The sequence below is a fragment of the Hemiscyllium ocellatum genome (genome assembly GCF_020745735.1).
Source record: "Hemiscyllium ocellatum isolate sHemOce1 chromosome 27 unlocalized genomic scaffold, sHemOce1.pat.X.cur. SUPER_27_unloc_10, whole genome shotgun sequence".
Lineage (NCBI taxonomy): Eukaryota > Metazoa > Chordata > Chondrichthyes > Orectolobiformes > Hemiscylliidae > Hemiscyllium > Hemiscyllium ocellatum.
This window is the reverse complement of record NW_026867477.1, coordinates 576,467-594,677: the sequence shown is the minus strand read 5'-3', so window position 1 is coordinate 594,677 and position 18,211 is coordinate 576,467. Positions and strand designations below refer to the sequence as shown.

Genomic DNA, 18,211 nt, shown 5'->3' with positions numbered 1-18,211 from the left:
GAATAGACTATTTTCTCTGTAGCGTCAGAGGCTAAGGGGTGACCGTATAGAGGTTTATAAAACCATGAGGGAGATGAATAGGGCAAATAGACAAGTTCTTTTACCTGGGATGGGGGAGTCCAGAACTAGAAGGCATAGGTTTCGGGAGGGGAGGGGAAAGATATAGAAGGGACATAAGGGGTAACCTTTTCACGCAGAGGGTGATGCATGTACGGCATGAGCTGCTGGAGAAAGTGATGGAGGTTGGTATAATAACAGCATTTAAAATGTATCTGGATGTGTATATGAATATGGGGTTTTATGGGGATTTGGGCCAAGTGCTGACAAATGGGATTGTATTGGGTTAGGATATCTGGGCTGCATGGACGAATTGGACCGAAGGGTCTGTTTCCGTGCTGTACATCTGTGTCACTCTGTGAGACTCCATGGGATTCTCTGCCCAAGAGAGCAGTTGAGACAGCTTCATGAAGTATATTGAAGACACAGTTGGATGGGTATTTGCGTGGTAAGGGAATTAAGGGTAGTCGGGATTGTGCAGGTTGGTGGAGCTGTGATCTTGACGAATGACGAAGCAGGCTTGACCAAATGGTCTACTCCTGCTTCTGTTAATATGAATCTGTAACACTGCATTTCCCGCGGCAGAGTTTTCCCACGGCACAAAGAAGGTTTTCTAAGATAAATTTAAACCCCTTGCTTTGCTTGAACTCAAATCGCATTGACTTGGAGGAGAGTGGGATTTGCAAAGTGTCCTCCCCTCCACACGTGCCTCAACTGCAGGACAGCTGTCCGGCCCGCCTCCATTGTTGACGTCACAATGCGGATGCAGCCCTGTCAGCTTCAGAGTGAAACGTCCTCCCTCTGGGCAATATCTGGGAGCAAAGCAATGTCACACCCTTTCCATTCGCCATCCTCCAGCAGCGAGGGGGGAGGGGAGGTACGGGTGGGTGAAACACTGTTCACTTGTAGCAACTTGAGTGAATCCACGGAGGGGGCAGACACTCCAAAGGTGCTCAAATACTTTTTATCTCTCTTAAAGCTATTTTCCTTGTGTACAGTTTGCACCCTCGAAAAGGATTGTTTCTTTACTCATGTTCACAACTAAAAGATTAGATTCTCATGGAACTGAGCAGCATTTAAGGGATTGGCACATGTCAAAAATATGTAGGGCACCTGGGGCATGTTGGTCTAGGGGAATAATCCTCGTTTCGGGCATCCTGGTGCGTGGGCGTGCGAGAGATCCCGCGTTGAATTCCCGGACGAGCCCTTATTTCTTACATTGCCTTGTGCGAAAACGGCCAATCAATTCTCTCAAAAAGCAGCTTCGTTCAACGAGATCCGATGAATCAGGGATGGGGCAGAGCTACCATTACAATGAACGCGGCAAGGGCAGCACTTATTCAAAGCGAAAATGAGTTTTACTTCACACAGAGGGTGGTGGGCGTTTGGAACGCATTGCCAGCAGAGGCGGTAGAGGCAGGCACGGTAGATTCATTTAAGATGCGTCTGGATAAATGCATGAGTGGGTGGGGAGTAGAGGGATACAAATACTTAGGAATTGACCAACAGGTTTAGACAGTACATTTGGATCGGCTCAGGCTTGAAGGGCCTGTTCCTGGGCTGTAAATTTTCTTTGTTCTTTGTTCTATATGGTGTATATCTGATATTGTTGGCTGTTGTAAAAGTTTCTTTGTCATTATTATTCACCTTCTAATGTAGTAATGGAGTTACGTCCTTTTTTGTCATTTTTTTTATTTAATAGGCCAGCAGGAAGTCATTCAGCAATTTTACTGCCTTTCTTTTCTCAAGCAGCCTTAACATTTCATTTTCATATCCTTGATTCAGCTCCATTTCCACCATCTTTGTAGGCAGTTTATTCCATGTTATTGTCACTGGAATGAAGTTTTCCTCCATACATTCCCTCCTGCGCGCCTTTATTGGCAAAAAAACCTACCCAGGTAACTTTGCGCTACACCAGCTTCCGGGTCCGCTCCGCACTTGTCTTGAAAAAAAAATTTAAATTTAAACCGTGAAACAAACGTAACCGCGTCTACAAACAGACAGTGCCAAACAGCCCTTACCTGCTCCGCGGAGAGAGTGAGGATTGTTCACTCGTTTGTGGGTGTTGGGATGATTGCTTCTGCGGTTAAGTATTTGGTTGCGTGTGTTGTTTTTCTGTCGACGCTAGTTTGAAGTTCCCCATTGACTGTTCGCTCTACTGTGACATCTAGGAATGGCACTTTGTTGCTGTTCTCCTCCTCTTCAAACCAGGAGCCCCCCTCAGGCCACAGTCTCACCACTTGGAACATCAATATACAGACTAGTCAAAGACCTCCACTGAAGACTAAAACACCAAGTCGAAGACTCACGCCACTCCAGTTACTCCATCCAAAAATTCTTGAACACCAAAGTCAACAAGATAGAAGAGGATGGAATAATACTGTCCTTTGACATACAGCCCTGTTCACATCCATTAACATCAACTCGACCAAAGAAAACTGAAGACACTACTTGAAGAACCAAAGACACAAACACCAAACAGCACCAACGTCATCAGCAAAGATAACACTGTCAAGCTCGTGGAGCTGTGCCTTACCTCCCACTTCCTATTCAGTAACAAGACGAACAAACAAATCAACGGAGCACCCATGAAACCACCAATATCAGGATTCCTAACAGAAGCAATAGTGCAGAGATAATGGAACAACTTAGAGGAAACCTACAATACCATCAACAATCTACTTACTGGCATAAAATTCACAAAAGAGGAGAACAACAACAAAGTGCTGTTGTTCTAGATGTCACAGTAGAGCGAACAGTCAATGGTAAATTCAAAACAGCGTCTACAGGAAAACAACACATGCGAACCAAGTACTTAAGCTGCAGAAGCAATATCCCAACCCATACAAACAAACCTGCATCAGGATGTTATTTTAACGAGCTCCTTCACACTGCAGCACCCAGGAATGACGAAGATCAGCAAACAAAGATACAGCGCATTTAAGGAGAATGGAGAACTTGTAGACACGCTGAAAATTGCTTCCCTAACCGGGAATCGAACCCGGGCCGCGGCGGTGAGAGCGCCGAATCCTAAACACTAGACCAGCAGGGAGACATGCCCCTGTATTTGTAGCTCTGCTAAAAATTGCCTCGCTGCCTGGGAATCGAACCCGGGCTGCGGGAGTAAGAAGACTTTCACCGGTACATGCATCAATGTAACTTTTTTGTATCCATTGCTCCCGATGCGATCTCTATAACATGGGGGAGACTGGAGAGTCAAGTCACATCCCCGCGACACCCGCACCAATCAACCACATCGCCCTGTGGCCTAACATTTCAATCCATCCTCCCACTCTGCCAAGGACATGCAGGTCCTGGGCCTCCTTCACCGCCGCTCCCTCCCCACCCGAGGCCTGGAAGAAGAACACCTCATCTTCCGCCTCAGAACACTTCCACCCCAGGGCATCAATGAAGACTTCACCAGTTTCCTCCTTTCCCCTCCCCCCACCTTACCTCAGTTCCAACCTTCCTGCTCAGCACTGACCTCATGACCTGTCCTCCTTGCCAATCTCCCTTCCCAACTATCCGCTAAACCCTCCTCTCTGACCTGTCACCTCTATCCCCACCACCATTCACCTATTTTACTCTTTGCTACCTTCGCCCCAGCACACCCCCCCACCCAAAATTATCTCTCCACCCTGGAGACGTCCTGCGTCTATTCCTGATAAAGAGCTTTTGTCCGAAACTTCGATTTTCCTGCTCCTCGGGTGCTGCTTGACCCGTTGTACTTTTCCAGCACCATTCTGATCTAAACTCTGGCTTCCAGCATCTCCAATCCTCACCTTTGCCGACCCAATAAACCCAGTGTGCCGATTTCTCATCAACAAATTGACACAAGCAGACACAACGTGTGCAGAAAACCTAGCCACATTACCTTACATTAAATACATCTGTTAAATGGTGTCCAGACAACTCAAACCTCTCAGCATCATGGTAGCCCACAAATCTACCAACACACTTAAACAGCGGCTGATGAACCTGAAATACCCGATACAAACAACTAGCAAACAAATGTTATTTACAAAATACCATGCAAGGAAGTATATACATGAACTCTGCCGCACAGTTATCTGTGGCAAGAAATGCTGGGATGAGATAAGGAAGATATTTTCAGCCAAAAAGAATCGACACTGAATGGTCAACCATTTACAATCACCCTTTGTTAGCCCAGGATGGAAGATCCGAAGGGATGAACAGTTTTCTTATTTCCGGAAGATTCACAAATATGAGACTGGGTTTTGGTGTTTGTTCCCTTTCCATTCCCAGGATCAGTGGTTGAGGCGGTGAGTTGGGGAAAGTGAAATGTGCCCGTGAGCAGCTTGTGGGGCTATTTCAGCTTCGCCTCCTCTGACAGCGCTGTGACGTGACTCTGATGTTCTCAGGGACACTTACTGACGTGAGACAGTGAAAAGTGTCTCGTTCCTGCAGATCAAGAATTCAAACCGGCTTCAGGACAATGAGAAAGATTAATTGGGGTGTGTGAAGAAGCTGTGAGCTGCATTTCAAACAGGTAGGTGGAGTCAGATGCGTCATCCATTGCGCCCCGGCCCTGTGTGTATCTAACGCCACCATGCGGCAGAGTTCTGACGTTAACACGGACATGCGCAGCAATGGGAACAGTCACAAGGTCAACAACCAAAGATAATCACCGTCACTGCTTCCCTTCCACAGTCCCAACTTTGTGAAGCAGTATCTTTCACTGGCAAAGGAAACACCCTTGTCCTCAGGTGCCTGCTTCATTTCGATCACGATTTCCACCCCCTCACAGTTCTAGTCTCATTTCCAAACACTTGGCTCATAGCCTGAAAAGCAGCTCGGTGGATATCTGCTTGTTCCACCCGAACAGGCAGTGGGTTACAGATTCCCACCAGTCCCAATGTGAGTGAAATATCTTTCACCCTCCACTGATTTGAATCTTAAAGAAAAAACCGGGGAACAGTCTCCCTTTCGTTTTGACGACATTTCCAATTTTGTAGTCGGCAGGGTTCACACCTGCCTGGGGAAACCGCAATAGATTTCACGTCCGTCGCATTCACCACTCTGCCCACGAATAAAGACCCACACTGACAGCTTCATTTCCCAGGTCTCTCTGCCTGTGGAGCTGAGAAAGAGTGAATTATTGCTGGGTTTGTTTGAATCCAATCACTTCACAGGTTACGAAAGGGTTAAATATCTGCAAATGGAGAGTCTGGTTGTTTCACACCGAAAGATGAAATGAACTTTCAGTTAAAAGCAAAAACAGAAATTGCAGGAGCAACTCAGCAGGTCAGGCAACATCGGTGGAAAGAGAATCAGAGACAATATTTCAGAACTCTGTTTTCTCCCACAGGTACTGCCAAACCTGCTGAGTTTCTCCAGCAGTTCATCTTTCTGTCTCGGATTCTCAGCATCCGCAGTCCTTTACGTTAGAAATTAAATCATTTCAGCCTCATGTGCAGGAATGAGAATCATTTCAATTTCCCAAAAAATCGGCAGAGATTTCAAGGCATTTGGAAAAAAAGTAAAAGTGACATTAGGAAGAACATTTTGGCACAAGGAATGGTTCGGATGCGTAAATCTCTGTCTGACTGTGACAAAGAGGCAGATTCACGTACACAAAAGGGAATTCTGTGGTCATGTTCAAAGTAACAATGTGGAGACTTACAGGGAGAAGGTAAGAGAATGATCCGAATAGAGACTCTTATTTACTTGCTGTGTAGAACCAGCAGAGCTAAGGTGGGCCTCCAAATGCGCTGTGACACGCGTTGTGATTCAGAGTGAACTCTCAGTTCGACCAACGGAAGGTGGGAATTTAGAAAAGTTTATATTTACACAGTCTCCTCACATCAACGCAACAGCAAAATGGTTTAATAATCCGCCAATGCAGAGAACCCGGTTCCTGGGGATGGGACAAACTGCTGACTCAGGGCTATCAGTCCACATTGCTCTCTTTGCCACCAGTTCAGAGGGAGAACATTGGAGGGCCAAAGGAGTGAATAACGATCTGTGTAGGAGGGTGACTAACTGTTAATGGAGACTGTTGCTGGCTAACGATAAGTCGTGTGTAACAGCAGAAGATGTAAAAATAAGGCCTCGTGTGGGTGTGGTCGGGGTCAAGGGCATGGGGGAGTTCGGGTCCGAACAATATTGAACTCGATGTTGAAGACTTGATGGCTATAGGATCTCCAAGTAGAAAATGAGGCGTTGGTCTTCAATCAGGGGCTGAACTTTGCTGGAATACTGCTGCAAGCCTGAGACAGAGAAGTAGGCCAGGGTACAGAGTGGAGTGTTGAAGTGACAGGCAACCAGAAGCTCAGGGCCTTTTTTTCGGCAGAACCGAGATATTCTGCGAAGCAGTCACCCAGTTTATGCTTCATGCTACTTTGGGGAAACCACACTGTGAGCAACGAATGCAGTGGACTAGTTTGTGACAAATGTGTAGGTAAAGTGCTGCTTCACCTGGAAGGTATGTTCGATCCCTTGGATATTCAGGATGGAGCAGGTAAATGGGCAGGTGTTACACATTCGGCGGTTGCAGGAGAAAGTGCCTTGGGACAATGGGAGGTGGGTGTGGGGTGTGAGAGTGAAGGACGAGTGGACCCGAGGTGTAATGCTGCCCATTTACCTCCTCTCATATATAAATCCGTGAAGTTGAAAGAACACTCCATAGAATGATTCAGTACCACGTGACTCATGAACTAATTCGTATTCATGTTCCGGGGCCAGCGCCATTATTGCGTCACAGCAGCTGCAGGCCATCACCGGGGGCTCGCCCTATGACGTCATGGTGCGACTGGAAGTCCCCGGGACAGTTTATCAAAGAAACCTCCCTGTGGGTCAGGGCAGCCCTTCATCGGGAAGCACTGGGATGGCTAACCACTATCAGTTTAGATGGGGAACACATCTCCACATTACACAGCCTCGAGGCAAATTTGCCTTCCTTTGACTTAAAGTTCAAGAGCACTCAAACCGAAATTCCCAAGGTACGTTTGGCAGAATTCCTTCCAGGTGTTCGCTAAATATATCTATGAGCACTTTGTTAAAGTTTGAACATTGCGAGTGTTGAAAGTTTGTGCTTTTGAGCGAAATCACAGTTCGGAAAAACAGAATGTGGGAATTTAGACAGAGTTTATATTTGTACAACGGCGATATGTCTGCGGGTGTGTGATGGGAGCATCACCCAGAAGGGAAACCATCTCTCCTATTCAGTCAATGTCGTCTTCAGCAACTTTCCCGTCTAACGGCGCACTGTTCTGCACCTCGCCTTCTCATCTCTTTCCCAAAAAACTTCGACATAAATATTTCACATTGATATACTGGCCCAATGTGCACAGTTGAGATGACAGGCTCGTGGAGGTCTGACTGGTCTTCTGTTGTTCTCTGTATCCTGTGTTGAGGAGGGCAATGCTTATCACTGGTCACTCCGGTGTTAGAGAAATGTTTAAAAACAAAATGTTTTAAATTTCTGCCAGTAGAGAGGACCCGGGACAAACAGCAGCAGGGAGATAGAATGAGAAGCAGCTGTTCTGGAAACTCTTTGCCGCTTGCAATTCTCAGAGCAATGTCAAATGTATTTCACACTGAGCAAGACTCAGCTGGCTGAAGAGGAACAGCGGGGGGGGGGGGTGCTTGCGCAGTGTCTGTTACTCATTGGTCTCTGAGTATGGTTCGCGGTTTGGGTCTTCTGTTGTGCAGGCTTGCAGGAGATCCAGGGTTCGCATCTCCGATGAGCCTGCGTTTCCTGGTTTGTGCAAGATTGCCCGCTTAACTTTCTCAAAACCCACTCTCGCTAAAGTAGGTTGGGCTGCTTGGAGTCCAAATTGAGCCGAAAGCAAGGAAGTGAAATGATGGAATATTGCGCTGACGTCAGTGGTGCCGTGTTTAGGGAATGTTAGCGATGAGGGCAGATTGGAAAATTGGGACAGCTCTCCTCGGAGAACAGAAGTTTGAAATCTGGCGTGTTTGAAGCTTTCCAAGTCATGCGGGGTCCAGACAGGGAAAGTAATGCAGCTAAAATGCTCCCACACCTGAAAGGATCGGCAGAGTTTTAAAGTCATCAGGAAAAGAAATAAAAGAGAGATTAGAAAGGTGAGGTTAGGGTCAGCAAATCTCCTGACATTGACAAAGAGGCAGATTCAATAGACGCATCAGGTAATTCGCTGGTCATGTTTAAAGTAACAATGTGCAGAAATACACGGGGAAGGCAAACGAATGATACGAATAGAGACACACGTTTACTCACTGTGTCGAATCAGCAGAGCGAAGGTGGGCCGCATGGCCTCCGTCTGCGCTGTGACACATGCTGTGATTCAGAATGAAATCACAGTTCGACCAACAGAATGTGGGAAGTGAGAAAGAAGTTTTTATTTACACAGCCTCCATACGTCTGCGCACCAGCATATTACACGACAGCAGTGGAGGTCATTGACATCAGTCTGGAACGTGCATGCCGCGTGCCAGATGAAAGGCTGAAGGGACCTGGGGAAAACGGGAGCGGGCTGGGCCCATAACGCAGAGATCGATGGATTGAAACCATCCTCTGCTGTTGTTCGATGTCTCCCTGAGCAGTTTCCTTTTGTAATGGTGCTGTGCTCTGTTCTGTATCTTGCCTTTGCACCTACTGCCTGAGTGTCTGAATGCCCTGTATCATACCGATACACTCGCGAACCTCACACGGTTCAAGTAACATGCTTTTGGAGGTCTGAGTGGTCTTCTCCTGTTCTTCATCAGTTTCCTATGAACTGATTCGCAAAACCACTTCTCTGAGATGCCAATGAGCTGATAAAGTTGAAACACATGCCTTGCGGTTTCGCCCATTCCCTGCATTAATCGCCACGCCGGGCCGGACGTGAATGACAAGACGATCAGCATGTCAGAAACTGTATCACCACTCAGACACAGTCCCTTACTATTAGGACAGATATCACTGATTGTGAATCACCTCAGAGAGAGACAAGTGGCAGACAGTCGCGGTGGACTCGATGGGCTTAACAGCCCCTGTCGGCGGGAGAATTGCAAGTAGAAACGAAATGGTTCAATTATCCACCAGTGGAGACAGCCCGGTTCCTGGGGACGGAACAAACAGCAGCGTCCTGGGAACAGGGAGGCAGAATGAGAAGCAGATGTTCTTGAAACTCTCTGCTGCTTGTAATTCTGGGAACAATGTACAATGTATTTCAGACTGAGCAACTCCCAGTTGCTTCAGGAGCTGGGCGCGCACATGGTTTTTGTCTCATTGGTCTCGGGGTATGATGCCAGTTTTGGGTTTTCTAGCTTATACAGACGGGTGGGAGGGGCCGGGTTCCAATCCCAGGCGAACCCTCATTTCTTAAATTGACCTGAGCAAAGATGCCGGATCAGTTTTCTTAAAATGCCGCTTCGTGAAATCAGATCGGACTGCCTGAATTAGGGATGGGACAGAGGGACCATTGCAGTGAACACGGCGAAGGGAAACACTTGCTCAAAGTGAGAACAAGTCTTGCAGATTTCTCGCCGGCGCAATCCGAGTCTGAATGAATCCTCCACCTGTATTACGCTCAATTCTGAGGGTGATACTTCAGGAAGCGGGGAAGTGAAGTGATTGCAGACGGCGCTGAACAGGTTGAAGTGAATGGTACCGTGTACGAGGAATGTCAGCAATGAAGGGAGATTGGAAAGTTAGGGCAGTTGTCTTTGGTGAACAGAAGGCTGAAAGCTGGCCTGATTGAAGTTTTCCACATCATGAGGGTTTTAGACAGAGGAAATAATGCAGTGAAAATGCTCCCAGGCCTGAAAAGATCGAGAACAATTTGGCAGAGATTTAAAGTCATCAGGAAAATAAGCAAAAGTGACATTAGGAAGACCGTTTTCGCACAGGGAGTGGGGTCAGTAAGTCGCTGTCTGACAGTGACAAAGAGGCAGATTCAATGGATACAAAAGGGAATTCGGTGGGCATGTTCAATGTAACAATGTGCAGATTTACAGGGAGAAGGCGACAGAATGAGACACTTATTTACATATTGTGATGAACCAGCAGAGCTAAGGTGGGCTGCATGGCCTCAGTCTGCGCTGTCACACATTTCGTGATTCTGAGTGAAACCGGAGTTAGACCAACAGAACGTAGGAAATTTGACAACGGATATATTCTGCCCAACAGAATACTCCATCGCAGCAATGAAGGTGTTTTGACATCATTCTCGAAGGTACATGACACAATGCAGATTCAAAACTGAGTATTCCTTTGAATCACTGAGTAATTTGTTTACAGTTATTCAGTTGAGGTGAGCGGAGTTGCGCATTGGGAGCCACTCCAGTTGATCTGTTGAAGCCGTTTTCTCCTGTGTGATAGTCCCACCAGCACTCCAATTTGCTGTGCTTCCAGTCAGTAGATGCAGATTACTGTCCCATACTGATACACGGGCCACGATGACCCAGCTGTGGTGACAAGCTTGTGAAGGTCTGAGTGCTCTTCTCATGTTCTCTGTCTGGCTGCTATGATCCGAATCATCAAACCTCTCTTCTCCGAGATGGGAATAAACTGATGAAGGTGAAACACATCAGTTGCGGTGTGTTCCATACGCAGGAGGCCCTGCAGTAATTCCCCACGCTGTCTCACACAGCAGCATCCTCTCGGTGAATTACGCTTGGCAAATAAAAACGATTGAACCAAATCAGTGTCCGCCACTGGATTTTACTGGCACCGTTTATAAAATTCAGGCTCACCGTTAACGTGGAGAGGGGCTGTCAGACTGTAGTTTCCGCTCCTTCTGTTGAATAAAGATAATTTTAACTGTGTCCAGTGAGAGGAAAGGATTTGCTGTTGGTGGGAAACATTTCTGTCTGAACTCGTTTGTCACTCTGCTATGACAGAAGGAGCTGGGACCTCCTGATAGTTTGAAACACAAAGCTGATAATCTCTAGATTATGTTGTAAAAATATCGGTATAATGTTTTTCACACCGCGCTGTCACCAACTGAACGAAGCGGCTGTGTGTTTAAATCCCGTGATGATCAGTTTGTGTTTTACGTCTCACATTGGGGGGAGCTGAGCATTTACCCAAACACTGGGCACACCACCTCCCTGACACAGTGTTCACAAATCAAACTGACAGCAAAGCTTTACTGTGATCGAAAGTTTCCGGAAAGAAGATTTGGCACAACAGTAAAACGGAGTAAACATACTCCTTCCTTGGTTTGAAACATAAATGGTCGACTTCAGTGAGCCTGACGTGATTTGAACAGGCAACCTTCTGATCTGGAGTCAGACGCGCTACCGTTGCGCCACAAGCTCACGGATGGCCGGAGGTCTCTATTCATGATTAAAGGAAATGATCGCACTTCAATGATTTTACGTTTTGAGGAGCAACTGAGATCAACAGTTCATGTCTGTTCTGTTCCTCCCCCCTCTCTTTCTGTCTCTCCAAACAATTTCCAACTCTCTCTCAATAAAAATCTGAAAGAATTGCGGATGCTGTATATCAGAAACAAAAAAAACAGGAGTAGCATGTGACCCTTCCACAGAACTGATGGTGATTAGGAAAATGTCGGTTTATATGCAGGAGATATTGTGGGAGGAAGGAGGAGATCAGGACAGAGCCCAAAGCGAAGGAAGAACTGTTGGACAGATAAAGGAGTTGATAACGATCTGCGTGGGAGGGTGAATAACTGTTAATGGAGACTGTTCGTGGCTAAGTAGTGTGGAATGACAGACGATGTGATAACAAGGCTTGGTGTGTGTGGGTGGGACGAGGATACTATGGAGTTCAGGCCCTAGAATTATTGAATTCGATATTGGGACCGGAGGGATGTATGGTCCCCAAGTGGAATATCCGGTGCTCTTCGTTCTGCTGGTGCTGAGCTTCACTGGAACAATACAGCAAACCTGAGACACAGATGTTGGCCAGGGAACAGGGTGGGGTGTGGAATTGGCAGGCAGCTGGAAACTCAGGGTCTTTTTTTGTGGGCAGAGCGTAGATGTTCTGTGCAGCAGTCACCCAGTTTATGCTTCGGTTCCCCAATATAGATGAGACCACATTGTGAGCAGCAAATGCAGTAGACTGGTTCTGGGAAGTGCAGGTAAAGTACCACTTCACCTGGAAGGTAAGTTTGGGCGCTTAGATAGTGAGGAGGGAACAGGTAAATGGGCTGGCGTCACACATTCAGCAGTTGCAGAGGAAAGTGACGTTGGACTATTGGGGTAGGAATGGGGGTAGGGTTGATGGGAATGAATGAAGTGTGGACCCAAGGCATAACTCCTGCCCATTTACCTATCTGCCAAAAAGAGGAATATGTTAAGTGTGTACAAGGAAATTTTCTAATTCACAATGTGGATGTACCTACTGGAGAGGGTGCAAAACCTAAGGCCAGCAACCCCAATTCTATTAACATTAGAATCGTGATTGAAAATAATATATCAGATCTAAAAGTTGAAGTTCTAAATTGGAGGAAGATTCAGGTATTAAGCAAGATCTTACAAAAACTGATTGGGGGCAGATGTTCGCAGGTTGCTGGAAAATGGAAAGCCTTCAGATATGAGATAACAAGAGTCCAGACAAGTATATTTCAGTTAGGGTGAAAGGAAAGGCTGGTATATGTAGGGAATGCTGGATGACTAGAAAAAATGAGATTTTGGTAAAGAAAAACAAGGAAGCATATGTCAGGTATAGACAGAGAGATCGAGTGAATCCTGAGAGTATGAAGGCAGTACAAGCATACTTGAGAGGGGAATCATGAGGGCAAAAAGGGGGCATGAGATAGCTTTGGCAAATAGAGTTAATGATAATCCAAAGGGTTTTTATAAATACATTAAGGACAAAAGGATAAAAGGGAGATAATAGGGCACCTGAAAGATCAGCAAGGCGGCCTTTGTGTGGAGCTGCAGTAGATGGCGGGGTGGGGGGGTGGGGGGGGGGGATACTGAACGGATATTATGCATCAGTGTTTACTGTGGACAAGGGCATGGAAGATATAAAATGTGAGAAAGTAGATGGTGACATGTTGAAAAAATGTCCATATTACAGATGAGAAATTGCTGGATATCTTGAAATGCATAAAAGTGGATAAATCCCAAGGACTTGATCAGGAGTACCCAAGAACTCTGTGGGAAACTAGGGAAGTGATTGCTGGGCTAGAGGGTGGCTACTGTGGTGCCAGTATTTAAGAAAGGTGGTAAGAAAAAGCCAGGGAACTATAGACCGGTGAGCCTGACATCCGTGATGGGCAAGTTGTTGGAGAGAATCCTGAGAGATAGGATTTAAATGTATTTGGAAAGGCAAGAATTGACTAGGCATAGTCAGCATGGCTTTAAGCTTGGGAAATCATGTCTCACAAACATGATTGAATTTTTTGAAGAAGTAACAAAGTGGATTGATAAGGGCAGAGCATTAGACGTGATCTATATGGACTTCAGGAAGGCGTTCATCAAGGGTCCTCATGGGAGACTGGTGAGCAAGGTTTAATCTCATGGAAGCTGAAAATGTGTTGCTGGAAAAGCGCAGCAGGTCAGGCAGGATCCAAGCAGCTGGAGAATCGATGTTTCAGGCATGAACCCTTCTTCAGGAATTCATGGAATGCAGGGACAACTAGCCATTTGGATACAGAACTGGCTCGAAGGCAGAAGTCAGACGGTGGTGATGGAGGGTTGCTTTTCAGACTGAAGGCCTGTGACCAATGGTGTGTCAGAAGGATTGATGCTGGGTCCCCTACTTTTTGTGATTTATATAATGATTTGTATGTAAACGGAGGAGGTATAGTTAGTAAGTTTATAGATGACACCAAAATTGGAGGTGTAGTGGACAGCAAAGAAGGTTACCTCAGATTGCAACGGGACCTTGATCATGGGCCAAGGGGCTGAGAAGTGGCAGATGGAGGTTAATGTAGATAAATATGAGGTACTGCATTTTGGAAAAACAAATCAGAGCAGGACTTTTACACTTAATGGTACGTTCCTTGGAAGTGTTGCTGAACAAAGAGACCTTGGAGTTCAGGTTGATAGTTCCTTAAACGTAGAAACGCAGGTAGATAGGATAGTAAAGAAGGCTTTTGGTGTGCTTTCCTTTGTTGGTCAGAGTATCGAGGATAGATGTTGGGAGCTCATGTTGCCACTGTACAGAACATTGGTCAGGCCACGTTTGGAATATTGCATGTAATTTTGGTCTGCTTCCTATAGGAAAGATGTTGTGAAACTAGAAAAGGTGCAGAAAAGATTTACAAGGATGTTGCCTGTGTTGGAGGGTTGAGCTATAGGGCGAGGTTGAATAGACTGTTTTCTCTGGAGCGTCAGAGGCTAAGGGGTGACCGTATAGAGGTTTATAAAACCATGAGGGATATGGATAGGGCAAATAGACAAGTTCTTTTACCTGGGATGGGGGAGTCCAGGACTAGAGGGCATAGGTTTAGGGAGGGGAGTGGAAAGATATAGAAGGGACATAAGGGGCAACCTTTTCACGCAGAGGGTGATGCATGTACGGCATGAGCTGCTGGAGAAAGTGATGGGGGCTGGTATAATTACAACATTTAAAATGCGTCTGGTTGTGGAGATGAATAGGAAGGTTTTGTGGGGATTTGGGCCAAGTGCTGGCAAATGGGACTGGATTAGGTTAGGATAGCTGGGCTGCATGGACGAGTTGGAGTAAAGGGTCTGTTTCCGTGCTGTACATCTGTGTCACTCTGTGAGACTCCATGGGATTATCTGCCCAAGAGAGCAGTTGAGACAGCTTCATGAAGTATATTGAAGACACAGTTGGATGGGTATTTGCATGGTAGGGGAATTAAGGGTGGTCGGGATAATGCAGGTTGGTGGAGCTGTGATCTGAATGAATGACGAAGCAGGCTTGACCAAATGGTCTCCTCCTGCTTCTGTTACTATGAATCTGCAATACTGCGTTTCCCGCGACAGGAATTTTCCCACGGCACAAAGGAGGTTTTCTAAAATAAATTTAAATCCCTTGCTTTGCTTGAACTGAAACTGCATTGACTTGGAGGAGAGTGGGATTTGCAAAGTCTCCTCCCCTCCACACGTGCCTCAACTGCAGGACAGCTGTCCGGCCCGCCCTTCATTGTTGATGTCACAATGCGGATGCAGCCCTGTCAGTCTCAGAGTGAAACTTCCTCCCTCTGGGCAACATCTGGGAGCAAAGCAATGTCTCCCTCTTTCCATACACCATCCTCCAGCAGCGAGGGGGGAGGAGAGGTAGGGGTGGGTGAAACACTGTTCACTTGCAGCAACTGGAGTGAATCCAGGGAGGGGGCAGACGCTCCAAAGGTGCTCAAATACATTCTATCTCTCTTAAAACTATTTTCCTTGTGTATTCACTCAGTTTGGCACGTGTACAGTTTGCACTCTCGAAAAGGATTGCTTCTTTACTCATGTTCACAACTAAAAGGTTAGATTCTTATGGATCTGAGCAGCATTTAAGGGATTGGCACGTGTTAAAAAAATGCAGGGCCGCTGGGGCATGTGGCTCGTTGGTCTAGGGGTATGATTCTCGCTTCGGGCCTTCTACTGTGTGGACGTGCGAGAGATCCCGGGTTCAAATCCTGGACGAGCCCTTGCTTCTTACATTGCCTTCTGCGAAAACGGCCAATCAATTCTCTCAAAAGCAGCTTCGTTCAACGAGATCTGACTTCCTGAATCAGGGATGGGGCAGAGCTACCATTACAATGAACGCGGCAAAGGCAGCACTTATGCAAAGCGAAAGTAAGCTTTACTTCACACAGAGGGTGGTGGGCGGTTGGAACGCATTGCCAGCAGAGGTGGTAGAGGCAGGCACGGTAGATTCATTTAAGATGAGTCTGGATAGATGCATGAGGGGGTGGGGAGTAGAGGGATACAAATACTTAGGAATTGACCAACAGGTTTAGACAGTACATTTGGATCGGCTCAGGCTTGAAGGGCCTGTTCCTGGGCTGTAAAATTTCTTTGTTCTTTGTTCTATATGATGTATATCTGATATTGTTGGCTGTTGTAAAAGTTTCTTTGTCATTATTATTCACCTTCTAATGTAGTAATGCAGTTACGTCCTTTTTTGTCTTTTTTTTATTTAATAGGCCAGCAGGAAGTCATTCAGCAATTTTACTGCCCTTCTTTTCTCAAGCAGCCTTAACATTTCATTTTCATATCCTTGATTCAGCTCCATTTCCAGCATCTTTGTAGGCAGTTTGTTCCATGTTATTGTCACTGGAATGAAGTTTTCCTCCATACATACCGAAGCCTATCCGGCTGCATGAGGGTTTTCAGGTTTCTGTGGCCTGGATAATATGTGATCAGCAGGCATCTGGCAATCTACAGGAATTGCCACCTATGTTATGTTCATTTAACTGTACTGACAGTGATCACTTATTTTGTGATTTTTCTTTGCAGGAAGACGTGCAGAAAGAAATCTGAAAGCAAATGATACATCAACTTCTGACAGAGCCACTTGATTCATTGGGCCTTGAATATCAGCAGCCATTCCAATCAAGAAGACATGTTTGCTTGAAAGATTTTGGACACTGGTGTGGCAGGAAGAATACTGAGACACCCGAGTGAGGGAGATTCAGTGCGCTGACTGTGAAAAGTGCTTCAAACCATTTACTCAGCTTAGGGGAATCAAACTCTCACCCCTCACGGTGGGGATAGACTGGTAATTTCAAACCCAGAGTAACACAAGGAAAGCTCCTTCAATGGGGAAACCGTGGAAATGTGGGGACCGTGGGAAAGGATTCCCTTCCCCATCCGTGCTGGAAACTCACAGACTCATTCACACCGGGAGAGGCCATTCACCTGCTCAGTGTGCAGGAAGGGCTTCAGTCGGATCTGCCATCTGCAGACGCACGAGTGGGTCCACAAGGGAGAGAAGCCATTCACGTGCCCCATGTGCGGGAGAGGGGTCACTCAGACAGCTGCACTGCTGACCCACCAGCGGCTCCACACCGGAGAGAGGCCATTCACCTGCTGTCAGTGCCGGAAAGGATTCACCTGCTCCTCCCACCTGCGGAGGCACCAGTGAGTTCACGCGCCATCGCAGGGGGATTGAAGGAGCGATGGCCGAGTGCCAAGTGCTTATGCACGAAACGCGATTCTCCTGCCCCTTGGATGCTGCCTGACCTGCTGAGCTTTTCCAACACCATGCTCTCGACTCTGATCTCCAGCATCTGCAGTTTTCACTTTCTCCTCGAGGGCAATGTTGGACTTGTCTTTTATTCACTCATTCACTCCTTACAGCCTCTCCTTTATTGTGGCCTAACTGCACATACATCAATGCAAGTTTCAGAAAGATTTTTGCAGCTTTTTTTTGGAAAAAATAACATTCTTCCCGACTTTAACGAAGTTTCTGTATATACGGTTTTAGTTAGTCTCAATTTTAAATATCAACTATTTCCCACATGCCGTGTTTCACAGGTAAAGTCATCACCATCCATTCTCTCTCTCCCCTGAGAAAGACTTCATACAGCGATCAAAGAGGGCTGAGGCACGAGAAAGGACGATTGTGGGGGTGCGGGGGATGTGGGGGTCGCTGGGGGTGGTGGAGAAAGGAGGGAAATGGACTGGGGAACAGACTGGGGTTCAGAGGGTTGGGGGAGAATAGAGGGTGCAGTGTGAGGAGAGAGAATGGGCAGGGGGCAGTGAATGGGGAGAAAATGGACGGGGAGCAGAATGTGAAGAGAGAGACGGCACAACTGCCACATTCTCCAGGACTGGTGTCAATGTCCCACGAACTGGAACCCACTCCTCCTACATTTCTCACAATACACGTGACTAAGGCAGTGGAACCATATCATCCCTACAGGCCATTCACACCGACCTTCCCAACAGCATCCCACTTACTCACTCGATTAGGCTACAGCCCTGCAGTTCCCCATGGCTATTTCCTGATGAAGGGTTTTGCCTGAAACGTCAATTCTCCTGGTCCTCGGATGCTGCCTGACCTGCTGTGCTTTTCCAGCTCCACACTCTCGACTCTAATCTCCAGCATCTGCAGTCCTCACTTTCGCCCAGTAAGGGGTAAATGTTCTATTCCTAGTTTTTCAGATCTTTTAAAATCTTTCTCCCACACCCTAAGCCTTTACCCTCTAGTTTTGGAATCCCTCTACCCTGGGGAAAGGACAGAAACGTTGAAAAGCCAGACAAAATGCAAAAGAAATAAAATGTCGAGGCACAGGGAAAAAAATCGGCAAAATAAAATAGCGTCGGCATTTGTCTCCCGTATTCGCATTTG

General features: G+C 46.6%; 1 protein-coding gene and 2 non-coding genes across 3 annotated transcripts in view; 1 reads left to right on the top strand and 2 right to left on the bottom strand.

Moving 5' to 3' along the window:
• LOC132807201 (zinc finger protein 229-like) overlaps positions 1–18,211 on the top strand; it is a 427,695-nt gene that overhangs the window by 239,805 nt on the left and 169,679 nt on the right. The window lies entirely within an intron of this gene.
• Positions 3,038–3,109, bottom strand: trnae-cuc (transfer RNA glutamic acid (anticodon CUC)). The gene has a single exon. It is a non-coding gene; the product is annotated as a tRNA-Glu (tRNA).
• On the bottom strand, positions 11,233–11,304 carry trnaw-cca (transfer RNA tryptophan (anticodon CCA)). The gene has a single exon. It is a non-coding gene; the product is annotated as a tRNA-Trp (tRNA).